The sequence below is a fragment of the Pogona vitticeps genome, chromosome 9 (assembly GCF_051106095.1).
Source record: "Pogona vitticeps strain Pit_001003342236 chromosome 9, PviZW2.1, whole genome shotgun sequence".
NCBI classification, from domain to species: Eukaryota; Metazoa; Chordata; class Lepidosauria; order Squamata; family Agamidae; genus Pogona; species Pogona vitticeps.
Window position 1 is genome coordinate 10,471,442 of NC_135791.1, and position 24,313 is coordinate 10,495,754.

General features: G+C 43.3%; 1 long non-coding RNA gene and 4 other non-coding genes across 6 annotated transcripts; all 5 read right to left on the reverse strand.

Annotated features, from left to right (window-relative positions):
* Positions 1-17,232: 17,232 nt before the first annotated feature.
* On the reverse strand, positions 17,233-23,038 carry LOC110082280 (uncharacterized). 2 transcript variants are annotated; one of them, XR_012081151.2, is made up of 6 exons: positions 22,950-23,038; positions 22,122-22,333; positions 20,050-20,144; positions 19,660-19,718; positions 17,914-17,994; positions 17,233-17,574 (listed from the first exon to the last, which is right to left on the reverse strand). It is a non-coding gene; the product is annotated as an uncharacterized LOC110082280 (long non-coding RNA). The 2 variants fall into 2 exon arrangements; XR_002301116.3 differs by having other exon boundaries at positions 22,109-22,333; positions 22,950-23,013.
* On the reverse strand, positions 17,685-17,758 carry LOC140702136 (small nucleolar RNA SNORD99). The gene has a single exon (XR_012081188.1). It is a non-coding gene; the product is annotated as a small nucleolar RNA SNORD99 (small nucleolar RNA).
* On the reverse strand, positions 19,443-19,578 carry LOC140702130 (small nucleolar RNA SNORA61). The gene has a single exon (XR_012081182.1). It is a non-coding gene; the product is annotated as a small nucleolar RNA SNORA61 (small nucleolar RNA).
* On the reverse strand, positions 19,823-19,956 carry LOC140702129 (small nucleolar RNA SNORA44). The gene has a single exon (XR_012081181.1). It is a non-coding gene; the product is annotated as a small nucleolar RNA SNORA44 (small nucleolar RNA).
* LOC140702128 (small nucleolar RNA SNORA16B/SNORA16A family) lies at positions 21,002-21,140 on the reverse strand. The gene has a single exon (XR_012081180.2). It is a non-coding gene; the product is annotated as a small nucleolar RNA SNORA16B/SNORA16A family (small nucleolar RNA).
* Positions 23,039-24,313: the final 1,275 nt, after the last annotated feature.

Consider the following 24,313-nt stretch of genomic DNA (forward strand, 5'->3'; position numbering starts at 1 on the left):
AAGATTACAGTCAGCCAGTCAGTCAATCAATCAAATTTTAATTTAATAAACGCTAACACCTTAGCATATTAAAGTGTTTGCCTTTCTGTTACCTTTTGCCTTTTTGTTACAGGGGAAGGTGGAGACAGAAACATACAAGGAGAACATGACATTTGAAAACGGACCTTTTTCTTATTACAGAGTCATGGTCTTGGGTTCACATTTCCCAGCAGGTAGCCATCTTTGGCAACTCTGGTACTGATGACTAGCCCTTTTGCCTTCTTACTTTGCAGTGGACAATCGCACTAAAAGAAAAGTCAGCAGCAGGAGGAAATGGGATTTCTCTGTGTTTAAGGGGAATTACGAAACAAAGATCTCGCCTCAGCTCCTCTTGGCTGCCTCTCGATTCCTCGGATCCTTTCTCTGGATCTTGCAGAGGAAATGCCATTTTCTCCAGATCTCCTCTCAGAAAAGTACATGCAGCGTCTCCTAAAACACCGGGATGTGATCTGTGAGCTGCGATTTTATGTGGAGCAGAAGGACTCCCCCACCATTACCTCTATGAAAATTCCAAACAGGCTGACTACTTCATCCTCATTTTAAAGATACGTTTAGCAGTCTCTGTAGATCTGCCCATTAGCCAAGAAAAAGTGCATGCCCTGCATCCTATAAAGAGGGAGGAATTGGTCCAATTAGTGTCTTAACACTAACAAATTAAATTTGCCTTTCTATTACAGGGGAAGGTGGAGGTAGCAGCTTTTAAGGAGAAGATGAAATTCTAAGGAAAGCCAGCGGCCAAAGACTGGCTCCAGGATTGAAAAAATTGACCTCCTGAGCGCTAACTCTAAGGAGACCGATCTGCCCAGGCTGGAGGTTGCAGGGAGCAATACTGCTGCTAAGGAAAGCCAGCGGCCAAAGACTGCCAGCAGCATTGAGAAACATGACCTCCCAACCGCTGAGAAGACGGTTATGCCCAGGCTGGAGGTTGCAGGCAGCAATACTGCTGCTAAGGAAAGCCAGCGGCCAAACACTGCCAGCAGCATTGAAAAAACTGACCTCCCAAGCGCTGAGAAGACGGTTATGCCCACGCTGGAGGTTGCAGGGAGCAATACTGCTGCTAAGGAAAGCCAGCGGCCAAAGACTGCCTCCAGCATTGAGAAACATGACCTCCTGAGCCCAAACTGTAAGAAGACAGATATGCCCATGGTGGACATCAGATTCTCCATAGAGAGGGCTCGGTCCAGGAGCAGACCAAGATTACAGTCAGCCAGTCAGTCAATCAATCAAATTTTAATTTTATAAACGCTAACACCTTAGCGTATTAAAGTGTTTGCCTTTCTGTTACCTTTTGCCTTTTTGTTACAGGGTAAGGTGAAGGCAGAAACATACAAGGTGAACATGATATTTGAAAACGGACCTTTTTCCTATTACAGAGTCATGGCCTTGGGTTCACATTTCCCAGCAGGTAACCATCTTTGGCAACCCTGGCACTGATAACTAGCCCCTTTTGCCTTCTTCCTTTGCAGCGGACAAAGGAGAAGATGAAATTCAAAAACGGACCATTTTCCTATTACGGTGCCATGGCCTTGGGTTCACCTTTCGCAGCAGGTAATCTATTACTCCCTTTCCCTCCAGAGTTCCATCCCTCCCTATAATTGCGACCTGAGTCCCTGGTGGGTTTTCATCAACTTCATCCTGCATGAGGAAGGTGGCAGGAGAGAAGGGAGGTGGTGCTGCTAGCTGGCCTTGTAGGCAGAGGGACATCCCACACTTTGCAGAGTCCCTGTTGTAAGCCCATTTACAGTGGTACCTCGACTTACAAACGTCTCCACTTGCCAATGTTTCAAGTTACAAATGGCTCCGTTTGGAAAATGTTGCTTCGACTTGCGAATGGAACCTCGACTTGCCAATGAAGAAAACCTTTCCTGCCCTTTTTTTGACCTAAGTTCCTCTTAGGTCAAAAGAAGAAAAAAGAGTGAATGCAAGAGGAGAAGGGGTCGACAGAAGACAAGGTGGTTGGACATTGTCATCAAAGCAACCAACATGAATTTGACCAAACTCTGGGAGGCAGTGGAAGACAGGAGGGCCTGACGTTCTCTGGTCCATGGGGTCACAAAGAGTCGGACTCGACTGAACGACTAAACAACAGCTTGGGAGGGGGGGTTGAAGGGGGGGCAAATCAAGTCCCCCCTTTGCCTGGGAATCCATAAAACCATCTGTGACAAAGGACATATGTGGCTCACTTAGGCACAATCTTCAGCATCTTTAGGTAGGGCTGGAAAAGATTTCTGTCTGATTTCCTGGAAAGCTGCTGCTGGTTTGTGCAGGTAACACTGAGTTAGTGGCCTAACTTGGTATAGGGAAGTTTCCAATTCTCCTGTTTACATCAACCCTTTATTCAGTAGTAGTACGTTCTGCAGGGCAATCTAGGCCAAGACAATTAAGGGAGGTGAATAGGGCAGAAGGTTCAGGACATGTTAAGGTTAGGGGTTCTTGAGCCGTCTCATAGCCCTTGGCGCCGTTACCCTGTGCTGGTAACCAAACTGATGGCAGCATTAGGTTCTGCACAGGCTATAAGAAAGTTAATGCGGTATCAAAATTTGATTTGTATCCTGTGCCCCAAATAAGTGACTTCATAGATAAGCTAGGAGAAGCCAAGACCGGTTTAAATGACCCTCACAACAAGGAATTGGAAAAATAATGTTCATTTGATATTGGAAGAATGGTACAATGAGATGTGTAATCTAACTATTAATGATAACTTACAAAATGAAACTTAGAAAATAATTTTTGAAGGAAAATAGTTTTAGTGGGATTTGCAATTCTTATATAGAATTTGTCTTTACAAAACATATAGGTTATAACCCAACACAGAATCATTATATTTTTTGAAACAGACGGGGCACAATATGTAAATTAAGATGAAAGATACTGATGTGAATATGTCTATATATAAACTTATATTCCCAATGGTGGTGGGTTGCACTGTATACCGGAGTTGTGATTCTATTTGTCATTTATGTTTTTGTTATATTTTGTTATATTGAAAAAAATTAATTAAATAAAATACTAAGCATTATTTTACCCAAGTTTGCATATTTGATGAATAGGGGTAAGGAACATAGAATTTTCAGTCTGTTTAGGAAATCTGAGGTACGTACATTAAAAGTTTTCCTCAATCACAAACTTAAACCTACTGCTGCTGCAATTCCCATATGACTGGAAACCAGGTTGGATGGCTGAGGTCAAGGTGAATGGGATGGTGAGAATGGTCTTGGTGGATACAGGGTGCAAAAAGACTTCAGAACGATAGCTACAGGGGACAGATTGGACAACACCTTAATGGTTAGATGCATATATGGGAATGTTCTGCCATATGCACTCACATCAGGTCAAGTCAGGATTGGAGGCAAACATGGAAGTTGGGGAAGTGCCAGGATTAAATCAGGAGATGTTATTGGAGCAAGATTGGCCAGGTATAGGAGACCTCACTCAGGACAAAGTAAAGGGACGTTTATGAGAACAAGTTGTGAGTTATGAGGAAGAATGACTCAATGTGTGAGGAGCACAGTTACGGAGCGGACAACAAGAGGACCCAGAACCCATCTTTTCAACATGATGCATTCAAAAAAGGTTACAACAATCAAAGTGCAGAGTACTAGTGTAGACTATGAGATCAAGATAAGAGACAAGGGGGGGGGAAGGTACAGGTTTTGCATGTGAATCTGCTAAAACAGTGGATAGTCTGAGAAGTTTTGTTTGGGGCTATCCAAAAGCAACTGAGCCCAGAGGCATCTGTATGTTAAAATAAGAACCCAAGGCAGATAGAGAAAAGTTTCCAACCCAGTGCCAGGCAGTAGGAACAAATTAGGGAAATTCTATAATTGCCCAATTATTTCTCTTCCAATATTGATAAAAGGTATATTTTCACCATTGAAATTAAATTTCTTATTTCATTTCTCCCCTTCAACAGCCATTGCCAGAACTGTATATATCCTCTTTATATTACACTGGAAACATTTTGGAAGAGCAAAGCCCCACCAGATGACCTTATATGAAATCCTAGAATGGCTCCCCACCCATTTTTAGAAAGTTGTATTTTGAATTCTGTTAATAAGAGAGTTATAGAAACCAGAATATAAATCTCTATAGCAAAAGTTTGCATTAAATGACAAAACAGGGGAAAAAAAGGTTTTTGACATCCCGGTGTATTCTGAATACGATGCCCCTGTTATTCTTGAGAGGGCCTTTACAGGCTAAAAGTCAAAAATGTAACTGATTCAGAGGGCAAAAACATGAAGAAAAATTAATTGGGCCTCAAAATAAACCTGATTTTCTTATCCCATTCACAAAATACTATGAACTGCTTTCCAGTTCTAGGCTATAGGTGGGTAATCTTGCTGCTATTAACAAATTGAACACTAATTCTCTAGCTCCCCTATTGCTTCACTAGCCATTTCTTTGAAAAGAATTGCTGTTTTTGCTGTTAGTCTCTGGAGCTGAGACTAGCAGCAGAGAGAAACAACGATCTAATGATTTTAGATTAGTTTCTATTCCAGCTTCCAAAATACATTAAATTGTTGGTGAAAAATAAAGATCTCAGATCTGTTAGGAACTCAGCGAAATGTGTTGATCAACTAAACCTAAACAGAGCTTGCTGATTTTCTAAACCACTAAGGAGAAATGATTTTTGAAAAGGAGCCATGCCTGTGCCTCAGGGTGAGAAAATTATATAATTATTACTGGAGGAAGAGTCAAGAGGATTTCAAAGTTAGGGGGAAAATATTTAAACTGCCCTAGCTCCTAGAGAAAAGGTGTGTTTAACTGTGGAAAGAAGTGACATTCTAAGTTTGAATGTACTGACCCTCAGGACAAATGCCAGCAGGCCCCTCCAAGTAAATATGGTTAAAGAGATACCCCAGGCAGGGTGTGTTTGTGTGGTGGTGGAGGAAAACTCTGATAGGAAGCAAAATAAAGATTTAATCCAGAAACAAGAAGATATACTGAGAATGTTATGTGGATTAACCCGTAGTAATGCTCCACAAATAAATAGGGAGTTCAGAGAAATAGCTGAGAAAAAAACTGAAAAACTCTAGGTACATTAGAAGCAAGGTCAGGAATTATTTTTCTCAGGATAGATTTGGTGGATGATATTATCCCAGGAAGTGATTTTGATTAAGGGCATTACACAAAGGCCTGTTGTGCCTTTCCAGTCTTCCCTCAGAGAGGGAAAGAGCAGGCCATGCCAGATCAGCTTATATGGAATCTTACCTCCCCTCCCCCATTTTTTAGACAGTTGGAGTTTGAATTCTGTTAACAAGACAGTTACAGAGACCAAAATATATACCTCTATAGCAAAAGTTTGCATTAAATGACAAAACAGAAAAAAGGTTTTTAATATCCCAGTGTATTCTGAACAAGATGCCCCTGTATTTTGGGGGGGGGGGCATTACAGGCCCCAAAGTCAAACCTGCACTTGATTCAGAGGGCATAAACAACATGAAGATAAACTGAACTGTTCCTCAAATGAAAGCTGATTTTGTTACCTCAAACATCCCTATAATATCCCCTTCACAAAATACTTTGAACTGCTTTCCAGTTCTTGGTTATAGGTGGGTAATCTTGCTGCTATAAACAAATTGGACACTAATTCTCTAATTACCCGATTGCTTAACTTCCAATATTGACTAAAACACCATTTTAGGACACACCATTGAAGTTAAATTACTTATTTTCATTTCTCCCCTTCAACACCAAATGGAATCCTACCACGAACACGTTTTAGACAGTGGCCATGTGCACTGCTCCCAAATTTTGAATTCTGTTAACAGGCGAGTTACAGAGACCAGAAAAGACATATCAATAGCAAAAGTTTGCATTAAAAGGAGAAACAGGAAAAAAAACTTCTTGACATCCCAGTGTTTTCTGAATAGGATGTCCCTGTTATTATCAAGAGGGCCATTACAAGCCTCAGAGTCAAAACTGTAAATGATTCAGAGGGCAAAAACAATACAAAGACAAATTACCTGAAATCTAATTTTGTTATCCCAAACTTCTCTATAACATTCCCATCAAAATAGCTCCTTGAAAGTGGGGAGTGAATTAAGCATATTACTTGACATTTATTCCTAGTTTATGGAAAGGGAATGCTAGCTGAGGTTTAGAATATATTAGCATGAGAGAGAGATGTATGTTGTGAAGAATAAGCAGTGTTTGCTCGATTTAAACTTGGTCCTGACTTTTTCCCAAAGAAATACAGGACCCTTCAGTGCCACAGTCAGAGGGATCATTGATTGAATACAACTAAAAATCAAAGAATCCTTTTGTTTTGAAAAGGATTGCTGTTTTTGCTGTTAGTCTCTGGAGCTGAGAGTAGCAGCTGAGAGAAACAACAATCTAATGATTTTAGATTAGTTTCTATTCCAGCTTCCAAAATACATTAAGTTGTTGGTGAAAAATAAAGATCTCAGATCTGTTAGAACAAAGCAAAATCTGCTGATCAACTAAACCTAAACAGGGCATGCTGATTTTCTAAACCACTGAGGAGAAATGATTTTTGAAAAAGAGCCAACCAAGCCTGTGCCTCAAGGTGGGAAAATAATATAATTATTACTGGAGGAAGTGTCAAGAGGATTCCAAAGTTAGGAGGGAAGTATTTAAACTGTCCTTGCTCCTAGAGAAAAGGTGTGTTTAACTGTGGAAAGAAAGGACTTTCTAAATTTGAATGTAGTAACCCTCAGGACAAATGCCAGCAAGCCACGCTAAGTAAATATGGTTAAAGAGATACCCCAGGCAGGGTGGGGGTGGGGTGTGTGTGAAAGACTGACAGGAAGCATAATAAAAATTTAATCCTGAAACAAGAAGATATACTGAAAATGTTATTTGGATTAACCCTTAGTCATGCTCCACAAATAAATAGGGAGTTCACAGAAATAGCTGAGAATAAAATTGAAAAACTCTTGGTACATTAGAAGCAAGGCCAGGAATTACTTTTATGAGGATAGATTTGGTGGATGATATTATCCCAGGAAGGGATTTTCATTAAGGGTGTTGCAGAAACCCTGTTGTGCCTTTGCAGTTTTCCCTCAGAGATAGAAATATGAGAAGCTGGATAGTGGTGACTGCGATCATTCCAGAAACTTTATTTCACCAATAAAACATACAAGCTTCAAGGGAAGCAAGCCCACAACTGTCATGCCTTTACATCTACCCTCTTTAGATTACATTGTACATTGGAAAAATTGGAAGAGGAGCCCCTGTTGGATGACCTTCTATGGAATCCTACCTCTCTCACACACTCAAATTGTCTAAAAGTCAAAAATGTAATTGATTCAGAGGGCAAAAACAACATGAAGAAAAATTAAGTGGGCCTCAAATGAAACCTGATTTTCTTATCCCAAACTTCCCTGTAACATTCCCTTCACAAAAAACTATGAACCGCTTTCCAGTTCTTGGCTAGAGGTGGGTAATCTTGCTGCTATTAACATATTGAACACTAATTCTCTAACTCCCCAATTGCTTATCTTCCAGTATTGACAAAAGCACTATTTTAGGAAACGCAACTTAAATTACTTATTTCATTTATCTCCTTCACTAGCCATTGCAAGAACTGCATGTACCATCTTTAGATTAAATTGGAAACATTGGAAGAGCAAGGCCATGCCAAATCAGCTTATATGGAATCTTACCTCCCCTCCCCCATTTTTTAGACAGTTGGAGTTTGAATTCTGTTAACAAGACAGTTACAGAGACCAAAATATATATCTCTATAGCAAAAGTTTGCATTAAATGACAAAACAGAAAAAAGGTTTTTAACATCCCAGTGTATTCTGAACAGGATGCTCCTCTATTTTTTTAGAAGGGGCCATTACAGGCCCCAAAGTCAAACCTGCACTTGATTCAGAGGGCATAAACAACATGAAGATAAATTAAACTGTTCCTCAAATGAAAGCTGATTTTGTTACCTCAGACATCCCTATAATATCCCCTTCACAAAATACTATGAACTGCTTTCCAGTTCTTGGTTATAGGTGGGTAATCTTGCTGCTATAAACAAATTGGACACTAATTCTCTGACTACCCGATTGCTTAACTTCTAATATTGACTAAAGCACCATTTTAGGACACACCATTGAAGTTAAATTACTTATTTTCATTTCTCCCCTTCAACATCAAATGGAATCCTACCACAAACACGTTTTAGACAGTTGGCCATGCTCCCAAATTTTGAATTCTGTTAACAGGCGAGTTACACAGACTAGAAAAGACATATTTATACCAAAAATCTGCATTAAATGGAGAAACAGGAAAAAAAACTTCTTGACATCCCAGTGTATTCTGAACAGGATGTCCCTGTTATTATCAAGAGGGCCATTACAGGCCCCAGAGTCAAAACTGTAAATGATTCAGAGGGCAGAAACAATACAAAGACAAATTAACTGAAATCTAATTTTGTTATCCCAAACCTCTCTTTAACATTCCCATCAAAATAGCTCCTTGAAACTGGGGAGTGAATTAAGCATATTACTTGACATTTATTCCTAGTTAATGGAAAGGGAATGCTAGCTGAGGTTTAGAATATATTAGCATGAGAGAGAGATGTATGTTGTGAAGAATAAGCAGAGTTTGCTCGATTTAAACTTGGTCCTGACTTTTTCCCAAAAAAATACAGGACCCTTCAGCCACAGTCAGAGGGATCATTGATTGAATACAACTAAAAATCAAAGAATCCTTTTGTTTTGAAAAGAATTGCTGTTTTTCCTGTTAGTCTCTGGAGCTGAGACTAGCAGCAGAGAGAAACAACAATCTAATGATTTTAGATTAGTTTCTATTCCAGCTTCCAAAATACATTAAATTGTTGGTGAAAAATGAAGAACTCAGATCTGTTAGGAACAAAGCAAAATCTGCTGATCAACTAATCCTAAACAGGGCATGCTGATTTTCTAAACCACTGAGGAGAAATGAGTTTTGAAAAAGAGCCAACCAAGCCTGTGCCTCAGGGTGGGAAAATAATATAATTATTACTGGAGGGTCAAGAGGATTCCAAAGTTACAGGAGAAATATTAAACTCTTAGCTCTTAGCTCTAAGCTAAACTCTTAGCTCTTCTCTAAGCTCTTAGAGAAAAGGTGTGTTTAACTGTGGAGAGAAAGGAGACTCTAAGTTTGAATGTACTTTCCCTCAGGACAAATGCCAGCAAGCCACTCCAAAAGTAAATATGGTTAAAGAGATACCCCAGGGGGGTAAGGGGCTGGGGAGTCTCTGACAGAAAGCAAAATAAAGATTTAATCCTGAAACAACAAGATGTAAAGAGAATGTTATGTGGTAATGCTCCACAAATAAATAAGTTCACAGAAATACCAGTAGTTGAGAAAAAAATTGAAAAACTCTTGGTATATTAGAAGCATGGTCAGGAATTACTTTTATGAGAATAGATTTGGTGGATGATATTATCCCAGGAGGGGATTTTGATTAAGGGTGTTGCACAAATTCCTGTTGTGCCTTTCCAGTTTGCATTAAATGGAGAAACAGAAAAACGTTTTTTTATACTCGAGTTTATTTTGAACAGGATGCCCCTGTTTTTCTCAAGAGAACCATTACAGGCCCAAAGTCAAATCTGTGATTGATTCAAGGGCAATAACAACATGAAGAGAAATGAACTGGGCCTTGAATTAAGCCTGATTTTTGTATCCTGAAAGCTCAGACAAAGCAGGCCCTGTCTGTAGAAACTGAACTTGCTGCAGGAGAGTGGGAAAACTTTGTCTCTAATGCAGAGTCTGATTCAGTTTGCAACTTTAAACAGGATGATGAATTTAGAAAATAAACACTGTCCAATCAACACTTGGAAGCTATTAGAAATAATGTGAGGAACAGTGAATTTGAAATAGCAGACCAAGGGGTATGTTTGCTATGGAAGAATAATCTTTTCATACAGAGAGCCAGTTCCCATGGCCAGAGTAAACAGGCAGAGGAACAGAGTGTTTTGAACTCAGGCTAAAGTCACATGTGGGGTGGAGTGGACATAGGAGATATTTTCCACAACTTGCCAAAAGGGAGAAAAAGTACATTTTGATAACGGTCAACTTTGCCACTGGATGCTGGAGCATTGTGTTCTGTGAAGGTAGATGCAGTAACAAAAGCATCAATGAAGATAAGAACATGTGAAGGGCCCTGCTGGATCAGGCCAAGGGTCCATCTAGCCCAGCTTCCTGTATCTCACAGTGGCCCCACAGAGGCCTCTGGGAGCCCATGAGACCACTAGATCCCTGTCTCCTGATCCCCTTCCCCTCCATCTGGCATTTTGAGGTACTTTCCTTTGAAGCCTAGAGATTATACATCCCCATCATGGCTTGTAACTGGTGATGCATGTTTCCTCCAGAAATCCGTCCAATCTAGGCCAGATGTCATCACCACATCCTGTGGCAAGGAGTTCCAACCCACTAACAACCGACTGGGTGAAGAAATATGTTCTTTGGTCTTTTCTCACTCTCCTATCAGTCAGTTTGAGTGGAGTACCCTAGGTTCTAGTATTGTGTGAGAGGGAAAAGAGCTTCCCTTTATCCACTTTATCCATCCCCTGCATAATTTTATATGTCTCTGTGAGGGTTCGTGTATTCGGGCTGTCCCTTCTCCAATAAACGGACGAGACTCCTGGGGAAAGTCAAACGGCAATGTGTTTATTTCAACTTTAACATCATCAGTAACGGTTCCCATAAATGGGTTCAGGGACGTTTGGAGACCAAGGTTCGGCTTGGGAGGAGTCCATAAACTATGTACAAAGGGGTTAGAGTTCTCTGGGTTCCAGGGACCTGTTGAAGGCGGCACAGGTCCCGGTCCAGGGTTCGCTTCTTCTTCCAGGGATATCAAGGGTAGGGTCTCCTCGTCCCCACTCCAACCGTCCCAGGAGGATCCATCTTCTATTGTGTAGCCCCAGGGGCCGGGTAGCCCCCCAGCTTCCTCAGTTCGGCGATGTGCCATTGGCGTTTCCTCTCCAGCTCTCGAGCCACCGCTTCCCGCTCCTCCCGTAGCTTCCTACGCCACTCTCTCGCCTCCGTCTCACCCCAGTAAGACGGACGAGGCTTCAGCCCCAGTTGCCGGCGCCTCTCCGCCTCTTCATGTGGTACTCGGACTTGTTCCCACTTGTGGGTCCACGGATCCTCCATCCACACCCACTCCCAACCGCCCGGAATATCCCTCGGTCCTCCCCTTATATCTCCCATCCCTGCCTCTATCTCCTCCCCCCTCTTTCCCGCCTGAAACCGTCCCGTTTCGCGGGCAATTCTTAACCCCTTCAGGTCTTCTTCTAAGTCTCGGGTATCTACCCCCTTGTTTAGGGTGAGGGTTCCGCCGCACTCTGCTCCCCAGTCAGGGGTCTCCACTCCTTTCTCTTCCCGTCGCGGTGGGGATGGTGGGGGGGAAGTCTGGGTCTGGCTGCTATTCTTCAAGAGCAGCGGCACTCCAACCATGGCTTCCACCTTGGGAGCCTCACAGTCTCAATCAGGTCCCCGCTCAGGTGCCTTTTTTTTCTAAACTAAAGAGCCCCAAATGCTGTAGCCTTTCCTCATAAAGGAGATGCTCCATCCCAGTCATAATTTTCGTCACTCTCTTCTGCAGCTTCTCCAGTTCCATCATGTCTTCTTTGAGGTGCAATGACTAGAGCTGTAGCACTATTTCAGGTGCGGCCTTACCATTATTTTGTACAGTGGCATTATAATTTTGTCTGTTTTATTTTCAATTCCTTTTCATTCCCCAAAGAGGAGGATGTTGAGAAGGTAAAGGGGCTGAGCTGGCATCCAAGAGAGAAGAAAACAAATTGTTGCTGCCAATCAGTTACCGGGCACAATTCAAAGTGCTGGTTTTAACCTACAAAGCCCTTAATGGTCTGGGTCCAAGCAATCTCAAAGGCCGTATCTCCCATTATGAGCCAGCTCAAGTGTTAAGATAATCAGGGGAAGCTTTCTCTCAATCCCGCCACCTTCACAGGTGCATCTGGTGGGGACACAGGAGAGAGCCTTCTCTGTTGCTGCTCCCAGACTTTGGAACTCCCTCCCATAACACTCGAATTGCTGGCATATGTTGCTGCTTAATGACATTAATGGATCTGCTGTCAGAACAAAAGGGCTCCCTCAACGTTCACTCATTTCAAAATGCACAGTTAGCAAGGCTACATAAGAGTTTTCTTCTCTAATCCATCTTTCCAGAAGCAGTAAGCCGCCTTCTGCTAGCACCAGCATTTTTTTCCCTTTCCCTTTCCCTTTCAAACTAGATGATGGGTGGTTGCTTGCTTTTGATCCCATCTCAATGTTCACTTGGGCTGATTTTTCCACTTTTCAGTGATTTGTAGATTCCCAAGTTTAATATTTAGGAAGCTTTTTTCATGTTCCTTCTGCTCTTAGCTGGTGTTTCAATGTTCTTTGGTGATGGTTAAGTGGCCAATTTCTCTGCGTCCACCTTCCCCCCATACTTTACAGAGACAGCCCTGCTCCATGCTAACATGACAGATGATGGCTGGGGAGCTCCAGTTGGACGGACACACACACACACAAGTGTGTACCTAGGGCCTGGACTTGTTCAAAGACAAAGGAACAGATGGGCACGATAGATCTGGCTCCAAAACAAAAAAAGCAAACAAATAGACCCCCCTAAAACAAGGGACGTGGTGGCGCTGCGGGCTAAACCGCAGAAGCCTGTGCTGCAGGGTCAGAAGACCAAGCAGTCATAAGATCGAATCCACGCGACGGACTGAGCGCCCGTTGCCTGTCCCAGCTCCTGTCAACCTAGCGGTTCGAAAGCATGCAAATGCAAGTAGATAAATAGGGACCACCTTGGTGGGAAGGTAACAGCGTTCCGTGTCTAAGTCGCACTGGCCATGTGACCACGGAAGATTGTCTTCGGACAAACGCTGGCTCTATGGCTTGGAAACGGGGATGAGCACCGCCCCCTAGAGTCGAACGTGACTGGACAAAAATTGTCAAGGGGAACCTTTACCTTTTTAAAACAAGGGAAATTACCATGAAATGGAAGGCAAGGGGGAAGGATTGATTCAAGACTTCATCAACATCATGTGGATCTGTTAAACTAACCCAAATCAATGGATGATGGAACCATGTCTTTATCAGGAACAAATAGGGCATGGGGTTAGGCTCCTACTCTCTAGTACTGTATTGGTAAACTGTACCCACAAGTAATAAAGGGACTTGTAAATGTTATCCCAACATTCCAGTTTACTCTTATTTTAGCTTTATATCAAAAATTCTCACTGGAGGAGAGATCACATGTGAGAATGAATGTCACCGCCCTGCTACACAGATTTTTTTCCCCCAGTGGGCACGCGAGCCTAAAAAGGTTCACCACCACTGCTCTAAAGCGTGCTGCTTATATACTGCCCCATAGCACTTCAAGCACTCTCTGGGCGGTTTACAATTTAATTATGCAGGCTACACATTGCCCCCCCAGCGAGCTGGGTACTCATTTTACTGACCTCGGAGGGATAGAAGGCTGAGTCAACCTTGAGCTGGCTACCGGGGATTGAGCCCCAGGTCGTGAGCACAGTTTTAGCTGCAATACAGCGGTTTAACTACTGCACCACGAGGCTGTCTTTTAGAACTCTTGGTGTAATTGCTATTTGTTGAAATGGTCTGCCATGTTTCAGTTTGGTCCTAATATTAATCCAATTGAAACAGAGAGAAAATAGTGGATCGGTTGGAAGGAAAAGGTCTCTCAGGTCCCCATCCTCGCCTGGTGACGCACTGCCTTGCACCCGGGTGAGGAGGGAGAGACAAGCCCTGTTTGTCCATCCTGCCTTTCCACCCACCTTCCCGCCCATTGCAAGGGAAGCACGGAGAGAAACAGATGGGTTTGGGGTGGCGCGGCAGGATTTCTAGGGACAGGGCTGGCTCGGGTCATCCTGGGTGGGTGGGAATTCGGCAGCTTTTCTGGCTTTTCTTGTTGTCCTGTTGTGGCTGGCTGGCTGTCAGGGGGGAAGAAAGTTCACCTGGCCGACTTTAAATGGCTTTGAGGGACATCAGACTTCAGATCTTCCCGTTTTCTGTGTGAGTAAATGTTGCAATCCATTTCCAAGGCCTTCAGATCCCCCTTGCAGATATCCTTGTGTCCAGCTGTGGTCTCCCTCTGGGGCTATGTCCCTGCACTAATTCTCCATACAGAAGATCTTTGGGAATCTGACCATCAGCCATTCTTACAACATGCCCAAGCCAACGTAGATGTCGTTGTTTCAGTAATGTATACATGCTAAAAATTCCAGCTCGTTCTAGGACTACTCTATTTGGGACTTTGTCCTGCCAGGAGATAACAAAAATACGTCGGAGACAATGCATATGGAACGTGTTCAGCTTTCTCTCCTGCCGTGCATGAAGGGTCCCGGACTCACTGCAGTACAGGAGTGTGCTCAGGACACACGGCCTCTCCCATTTTGAAGAGACCATTGTCCAGCAGGCCAAGGCAAAGAGGCAGTCCTGAAAGCAGCAAAATCAGGGAGCTGGACAGAGGACAGATTGCATTTGTCCTCAGTGTGGAAGAGATTGTCACTCTCAAATTGGCCTTCTCAGCCACACTAGACACTGTTCCAAGTGCTCCATACAGAGCAATATATATTGTCGCTCTGATTTTTGTTGCTTTCCTTCTGTAAATTTTGTGTATTTTTAACCCTTTTTATAGTGTGCATGAATATATATTTTTCTTGAATCTGAATTTAATTTCAAATTTTTTATCTTGAAATTTTAGTTCCTCCTTTGCGTTTGTTTTTATGCCCTTTTTACATTTCTTTTTGCATCTTAAAATTCACGTGTAACTAAATCATTAAATGTTACTGTTTTTTGGGGGCATTTCATTTTCTTGCAATTGAATTTTATTTTCAGGGGTCATTGGATTTGAATGAATGAATGAATGAATGAATGAATGAATGAATGAATGAATGAATGAATAAATAAATAAATAAATAAATATCACCGCATGGAGGGGGGCAATGATAACTTCCTCAATGGCTCAAGGGGGCGTTTCTTTCAAAAAGGTTAAGAACCACTGGTATAAAATATTTTCCCCCAGTTTTGATACAGGCAAAATACTTAGGATGTGGACTTCTCCAAAATAAACTCACATTAAAATCAGTACATCACCAAATTTTTGTCTTTACTTTTAATTTTTCTTCAGTTTTTGGCTTAATATGCTAGCAGACTGGCAACATCCTGTTGCTTAGCAGCGTAAACTGCACTCAAGTAGACACCCTGAGTGAGTGGAGATTTCGTGACCCAAACCGTCCCTCAGTTCCACTGTCTGAAGGGGCCCCCCTCAGCGCATGCACGTGCTGAAGTCTTCAGTCTTTTCTAGCCTCGTTCTATGTTAATTCTAGCTACTACCATCACAAATCAGAATAAATGTTTATGGAACAGGTAATGTAGATATGTGGAAGATGACTTGATTCACAAAATCTAATAAATAAAAAGTATCTGTCTTTAAGGCACCACAACATTGAATGTCTTTTTTGCCTGAAGAGCTTTTTAAGAAATACTATATCACCTATATACTAAGGCATCTGAACATTATAGCTGAAGTGCAATCAAGGGCCAAGTCTAAGAGATGCAATAGTGGCAGGGTTGGGGAGGCAGCACGGGCCAACCTCCATGCACCCCCCCCCCCCCCATGAATCAACCAGCGGCACTTTGGTGATCTAGCTGGTGCAGCATGGAGGCCAAGAACCTTGATCTATCAGGAACATCTGTGAGAGCCAAACCCCTGCCACCATGGGGATCCCCAGCGCCACAAGGGACCAGGAGGAAGAGCAGCCCACCAGAGATGGGAGTCCACTGAGGAAGGCTAGCACTGGTCATGAGCTGGTGGTGGTGGGGAAGTGTTTCAGGGGAGAGGGCAGAGCAGGTGGCTATGGGTACAAAAAAAAAAACATCAGCTAGAGAAGTGGGGAAACCAGAGCTACAGAAGATGGAAGAGTGAACTGGTGACAGCCAGCCAAGTTAGGAAAGCTCTGTGCCCCTGCAGAGGACCCCAAATATGCCTTCATCAGGGACACACCACAATTTTGACCCACACATATAAGAGAATGGTTGTGTCTGTGTTGAGCAACTGTGGCACAGGCGCAGCACTTACAGAGAAAGGGCTGGAGAATAAACAGTGAATAAACTTAGTCATGGAATTGTTAGCTAGCTGGATAGCTGAGTGGTTTAGGTATTTGGCACAGGTCAAGGGTTCAGTTTGATTCCTAACTGTGCCTTGTGTGAAAAAAGACAGCCTATGTGGTCTTGAGCAAGTGGCAGTCCCTGAATGCCCCTAGAAGGGAAGGGTAAACCACTCCTGTGGATTATCTGCTTTAAAACCCTTAGAAAAGGTTGTCCTTAAGTGGGAATTGCATACACATGGGCTGTTACCACAGGAGAGGGCTCCATGTTACCTCAAGGGCCTTTCCAACACTTCCCTCCCTATAGACAATTTGTGGGTTATCTATATGCAGTTCTAAAACAGAGGTCTATGCTGCTTTTTCTCTAATGTCTTATTAACATATTTGGTGTTAAAGAATTCATTTTAATGTGTCACCTGCAAGCTCTTCCTGTTAGGAAAATTAGGATTCTCATCACCAACACAATTTGTACATTTTACAAGCATTTTAGTCATGTGGGAACATGCCATTTAAATAGTTAAATTCATGGGAGGCAGGAACAATGCAAGCTTCATAAATCTGACTTACCCTTCTTTGAAAGTATTAACAATTTATTTAAAAAAATAAATTTCAGACATCAAAATATTTGAGGGCAGGGCTGAATGGCAGAGCCATGTCCTAGACCAGGGGACTCCAAACTACAGGCTGTGGGCCACATCCAGCTCTCCTTGCCATTTTATCCAGCCCGTTCACACATGGGAGGCACACGTTCCTTCAGCCCTCAAAAATGTTGCAAATATCCTATGTGGCTCTCACGGTTAAAAGTTTGGAGACTCTGTCCTAGACCAAGTCTTCAAATCACAACTGCTGCATAGCAACGGTGGGACTTTTACCTTGATTACACTGCTTAAATGAGAAATGCTTGGCTCAACCAGGAATGAAGTAAAACAGCGGTCAGTTCTGGCACTTTAAAAAAGACACAGACTGTGTGCTAACCACATGTCCTCTGCATTTGGCTCTGGACAGAGAATCCTGAGGCCCCAGTGAAAGGGGGGGAAAACCAGGATGGGCCCCTCAAACCTGAAGCCTGCCCATCCCTGTCACCAGAATCATCACACAGACAAGTTAGTTACTGGTGCAGTAATTACCAAGCAGCTTTATTAAAGAAAAGATCCTGAGGATCAGGTTACCATACATTTCTCTTTGAGCTTCCCCCCTCCGTGCATTTTTGTCATTATTTTCAGTTGAGATCTTCCTTTGTGCCCATTTCTTCCTCTTACACATGCAAGTCATAATGTTGTTGCTAACACACCAAAGTTAGTGCATAAAGACATTAAATATACTAACGCTTAATCTTAATACATTAGGTTTTTATTCCATACAATTACAAAAACTAAATCATTTTGGTAACAACTGCTTCTTTGCTGATAATTCCACTTCTTCAGTATCCTTGGCAAATTCAAAGGTGTATCTGAAGACATAAAAGAAATATTTCATTTGCAGTCATAAATTTTAACTCTGCAGTTAGCTAAAACAGAATAAACAGAAAGCAGATGTCCTATTCTCCCACTAACATGATCTGTTTGGTCTCAGCCCCATATCCGCAGGATTCATCCAGCTGTCACCATTAAAAACACAAGTCATCACAGACCAAACAAAGGTGGTGTTTCACTCAACACAAGCAATCAACTACATGCTTCCCAGCGCAGGCAAAGATATTATAAGGCAATTATTGAACTACTGCCTAATTCAGCTCAATTAAGAGTGATAAAGATCCTTTTCTACTATTGGTAACAGAATCTTACATTACCTAAGAGGTCACTGCCACTGTCCACTTGCCTCAAGAATCGCCTTCAGAAAAACAGAAGCTCACTAGTCCGCATCACCGCTCCTGTACAACCACAAGAACAATTATTTAAAATTATTGATAATGCAATCTCATAATTTATAGCAAGCATTTACTTATTTGCCACCTTCTCTCCATGAGGAGCTAATCAATGTCTTTAAATCTACCCAATTGCTCTAAAAAGAGAAAGGGCAGGCAGCTTTGATGTCTTTGCAAGTAGTGAGATACAAGTCTAATTTTACAACAGTATAAGTTGTAATCAAAATACTAATTAAAAAAAAGAATGTTCACTCATTTGCCATATGTTTACAATACAAAACCAAAATATATATACCCTTGTTTCCCCAAAACTAAGACCTAACTTGAAAATAAGTCCTAGTATGATTTTTCAGGATGCTTGTAATATAAGCCCTACCCCAAATATAAGCTCCAGTTAAGTGAAACCATGGCCTCCACCATTGTGCAGCAACCAGAAGATGACATGGCTGCATTTGAATAAATGTAGATTGTTGTACATGAAAAAAAAAAACATCACCTGAAAATAACCCCTAATGCGTTTTTTGGAGCAAAAATATATATAAGACCCTGTCTTATTTTTGGGAAAACACGGTACTACTAACACATAAAACCTACTTGATACATAAACACAAAATACTGGAATCATATCTTACATACTTTTGCTTACAATCATAATCTTCCTACTGCTTTACCCACTCCTAAAATCTTTCTGAAAATACCTATACTCCTTGTCTTTTTTTATCTTTACGTATACAAAATACAGCTTTTATAAATTCGTTCCATATTTTATCACAGTGGTCCCCAACCTTTTCTGAATTCAGGGCACCTGTGCATGCGGTGTGTGTGTTTGTGGGGAGAGTGCGTGGCGGGGGGGGGGGGAGAGAGAGAGAGATCTGTCTCTGTAGCCTGGCTCTGCCAAGGTAACAGACATACCGTAGTTCTTATAATTCAATATACTTCCATATTATCTCCTTATTTAATATGATTCTATCTGTGATAACTCTTAGTTGGTTTGCAACATATTTACTAATATCTGGCATTCCTAATCTTCCTTTTTTGTGATAATACATCTTTTTATTTATCCTGACATTTTTCTCTATTACAATACTTAGTTATTATTTGTTGTAACTATTCTTGGAATGCAACTTTCAGCAGCCACACCCAATGCTGAGGAATGAAAATAACTGCAGTCCAATAACTTCCAAAGTCTATACATTCAAACTGCTGGATCTCAAGAGCAAAAGCAGGGTTCAAGACTCAGGCCTAGCATAAAATTCACTGGATGATCTTTGGCCAACTTTGGCTACAAAATAGCTTACCTCATATCACAGGTAAGGGTCGAGAAAAGATAAAGGAGGACCATGGTAATCACCCAACCCCCCCTCAGAATTTTGAAAACTTTAATACAAAATGAATCCTTTGTCATCACCTGTCATGTTTTGTTCCTTGGGACTGGCAAGGCATCAAAAACAAAACACTGTCTCAAGCCAGCCCACCTTAGTGGAGGATTTTCTCCAACTAAGAGGTAAGGGGCCAGCTTCCATTTTACTTTCCCTCCTTTTTGACCATAAGATCCATATTCAGATCTGATGGGAAAGGGATAGGGAGGTTACTGTTTATTCTACATCTTCCCCCATCCCACTGCCTTCTAAAAGTAGCACACATATTTATTGGAAAAAACATGTACAATACCTTTGCCAGTGTCACTGTGAGCCTATTCAACTTCAATAGGATATTTGTTTCTGACATATCTGATAAAAAAAACCAGGAGTTATTGAGTAGCTAAAGAAAACCAAGGCTGATTTAATCTTTTAGAAAAAGGGTGTTTACATATCTATGAGCTGCTACAAGACATGCATGTAGGAGAGTCGAGTGACATCCACAGCTAATAAGGGCCGGAGATGTCAAAGTCCCTCCCATCTTGTTCTTGCATGTTGTTGGAGACCCTGTGGCCATTTGCTAAGCCAAAGCTCTTGGTTTAACATGCAGTCCACTAAAAGATGCAACAAGGGGAGCAGAACTTTGAAGGGCAGTAAAAAGATCAGACCAACTACTTCTCAAACCCACACAAAGTCTTCTGACCTGTGCTCTGAGCAGAATCCTGTGGATCACCCAGAGAAGGCCATCTTCAACTCACAGATGCAGCACAGTCTTATCTTCATCATCCTTGAAAGGAACTGTAGTGAGATGGAACAAGATGGAAAGTAATACTATTATTCTGTCATAATATAATACTTTGTCCGAGATGTTTGCAGACTAACGCAGCTACTTATTAAAAAAACGCTTACGGTACTGGCTCTGTGTATCAGATGCATTTTTTCCATACGAGTGTTAACCATTTCCCCTGTTTAATTCACACATCAAGAAGTACTTCTATTAACCACCGAGGAAGTGAGAGAGAATTAACTAACGTGTTACCTGTTGCTAAAATGATATCAAAACTAGGAGTTTCCCCTATAACATAGCAATAAAGCACTGAATCATAATTTAGTGTAAGCAAATTACCCTAGCTGCCCCTAATTGTCCTACTGTAATGTATCCACTACCGGAACAATATTCAGGCTTCTGGATCTTTTGGAGAAACTTCATCAATTTTGAAATTGAAATTTGTGACTATGAAGTGCACTATGAGCATTACCGTCTTCATTCTGAAGTTAGGCACAGCTAATTTGAACTTGAAATACGTTTATTTGTCTCCTGAGCTTATTTTTTAAGAGAACTTTAACACTAGAAGGAATGTTTTCTCAAGTTCTTACACATGCTCTCCTCAAAACAACCCATCCATGTTCTCACAAGAACCAACCAGGTTTGTTAAGCTGTGAGATACTGATTGGCTCAGATCACCCAGTAAGCAATTTATGGCTGAGTGGCAAGTTGAAAACATGTCTGCAAAATCTCAGTTTGAATACTGAACCATTAAAAGACTCTCTTCATCTGGAAACACCTCCCCCTGCCCAGTCTGGATGCTTGAGATGTACAACATCAATGGAGGTCCAGTTTTGGGAGAGAAGTGTGAAATACCTAAACCAAGCATAAATGTATTTTCCAGAGAATGTTGCTGGACAGTTACAGCCGTGCAAACTGAACAGCGACCGTCGAGGAAAAAGTCACTGTTGGCACCTTTTTGACCACATCAGCCACAAGAGACAGACGCAGCTTCGATAGGGCCAGGAGCGGCTCCAAGCAAATATCCTAGAGGGACGATGACCGAGTCTGGCCCCACTCCTCAGCAGCCTGCCCTACAACCTAAGAAAATTCCCCTAAAGCACCGTAGAAAACTCTACAGAACAGCCACAGTGGTGTGTCAGTACCGAGCTCTCCTCTGAGATTAATACTAATGAATGCAAGTTTTTACTTAAATTTTCTATATTTAGGCACTCTAACAAGAAGCCTTTCTAAACCCCCACTCCATTGCTTAACACAACCTTTCTATGGTGATCCTACAACTTTAATGGAGAAGGACACATCAGATCCAATCAGCTTTCTCCCCTGGTGACTGGGCAGAAATCCTTTATCATTTAAAAAAGTTGAAGACCAAGTTTCTCTTAAAGCAAGAAACTCAGCTTAAGTCCTTCTTCCAACCAGTCAGCACCTCCCAGCTAATCTACCTCACAGGGTCCCACATGAGGATAGAAACCCAGAGGAATACAATTGTCACCTTATGTTCCTTAAAAGAAAAGTGGGATATAAATGTAATAAATACAAGCAGGTGGTTTCCAAGTAGCATCATGCAGAACAAAGTGTACTGGTAACATATATTACAATCCTACCTTACATTTTCCCTCACTGAACTTTAGGTATGATTCAAGAATCTTCTCTCCAGTTTACCCCATACAACACTGTGAGGAGTAGAGAGGCTGAGGGGGAGACTGCCAGGCTCAAGGGAGTCTCATGGGTGGTGGAAGGGCCGAGGACTCTCCCACTCCCAACACAAACTCCAACCACTACATCGCAGTGACTTGGCACCCTTTCCCAAGAAAAGCCTTTTAAAGCCTCCCTAATGCCACTGTGAGGATTTCAAGTGTGAGGTCAGGGATAGAGTGATAGACACATGAGGCCTGGGTTTGAATCTCCACTGAGCCATGGAAGCTCCCTGGGGTGTGTGGAACTGGTAAAACTGCTCTTTAAAAATCTCACTTACCTGGAAAAAAAGCCCATCAGGCTCGTCCTTAGTTGGTTCCGACTTCATAGCCCATAACAACAGCGCCACTACGAAGGAAAGCCTAAAACTAGGACTTGGATGATCCTCCCAAGGCCTTCGGTAGGACAGGACATCTTTTCTTCCTCAGCCTGCAACGCCAAGAAGGCCGTTCCGGATTCCCAAGTCATTTCTGATTAGCTTTTGGCTGCTAATCCAGACTGCTGCCTACGAGAAAAGATCGCACATCATCAGCCGCACAAGCAAGGGCTGCAGGAGTTGCTCATCTGCCTTGAACACTCAATACCTGGAAAAGCTTTGAAGGTTCTGGACCACAAACCCAGACTTTCTTCCAGCCCAAAACGACTTGGGGGGGCAGGCGAGGGGCTGGGCCTCCGAGAGCCCCCTCCCCACTGTCAGCTCGAGGGGACCACCCCGGGGACAAGGTGGCGAGGAACGATTCGAACTGGCACCCAGCAGCCTCCATGGGCCATGGGTGGGAGACAAGGCAGGCGGTAAAGGCGACTCTCGCCTGCCTGCCTGCCTGCCTGGAGTGTCGGGGATCTTTCCAAGCTAGCCCACCGGATTCAGAGCGAAAAGGCGCCCTCCTCGCCCACCTACTCGGTGGTGACCCGCCCTGGTCAACAAGGCGACAACCGGGCGCGCACCATGCTTGCACGACGACGCCACGCTCGCGAAGGGCGAGGAGCACCGCGATACAATGCCAGGAACCTCCTCGGTAGAGATCACGAATCCACGCCCCGGCCTCCCCGGAGAGGAAAGAGGATGGCGGCGGATTCAACAGCACCCCCCCCGCGCGCCGCGCCGCGCCAGCTGCCCTTACCTAGACGCGAGCTTCCGCCCAAACCGTGAGCGCGACGGGGAAAAAGAACGAGCACCCCGCCCCCGCTCGGCCTTTTATAGACACGTCGTGCTCACGGAGCTTCCGATTGGCAGAGTTACCACCGGCGTGTGGCGGAGGCTCTTGGGAAATGTAGTTCCATCCGCCGCCTCCTGGGGAACGGGGCGGCCAGAAGTAGGGAGATTCTTGGACTACAACCCCCACAATTCCCGCACAGATATGAGCTCTCCCAGCTAGCGCCTTTCCTCCGCCCCGCTTATGGTGAGAGAAGGAGGGGGGTGCCCTCTTATACCTTTTGTCTCGCGGGAGCCGGAAGGGCTTCCCTGCCCTTCTCGCCCGCCAGGAGGACTGAAGCGGCGCCCGTCCGCCGCCAGAGGGCGCCTCCGTGTTGGGGGCCGAAAACGCGCGCCCGCCGGCTTTGGCCTGCTTCGGTTTCTGCCTCGCCTGCCGTCCTTTGGGGGCAGCGCGGTCTCGCTTTTAAAAGAGGCTTCAGCGCTCTTGGGCTCCGGGCGTCTTCGTTTCTAAAGTCGGAGGCCGCCTGTGAGAGGAATGGCCCGTCCTGCTTTATGAACAGCAGGCTGTCTCTCCTTCTGGGGTGCGTCCTCTCCTCAACCAACACATGTGAAACGCATTAATGTCTTTTTATTGGGGGGGGGAGTGTCTTTGAAAAGTGACTTCTGCACCACAACTGTCCCCAATCTAGTGCTGGTGTTGCCATGCTTGCTTGGCGACTGAGGGAAACTGTAGTCCAAAAGTAACTTTTCAGGGCCAGGGGACCAGACTCAATGAAACGATAAATGTGTTGACACAAGAAACCTGAGAACCTCCTTTCTGAAACCACCACGTTCCCAGTCTGTTACCAGGGGTCTCCAAACGTTTCAGGGGTTTCACATCATGTATTTTACACATTTTCTAGGGCCAAAGCGATCCCCCACCCCCGCTGTCTTTACAAAGATAGTGGGGGGGGGGGGGATTGCTTAGACCGGGCTTCACTCCTTTTCCTATGCCTGGGTGGGTGGCAAGGCGGGCTGGATATGGCCCGTAAGCCATAGCTTGGAGACTCCTGTTTTAGACAGAATCACCTATTCTAGGAAGGTTGGGAATTGTAGCCTAAACACATTTTGTGAATGGTAGCTTAAAGAATATGGTTTCAGAGACTGGAGATGTTAACTGCAAGGGAGTAAACACGTGACCAGCATCTATTTTGCTTTTTCAAACCTCACTCTTGGTACCATGGTTTAAGGATATTGACAAAGCAGAATGTGTCCAGAGGGAGATAATACTGCATGGTAAAAGGCTTCAAAAATATGCACGAGGAATGGTTGAGAAGCCTAGGTGTGTTTCAC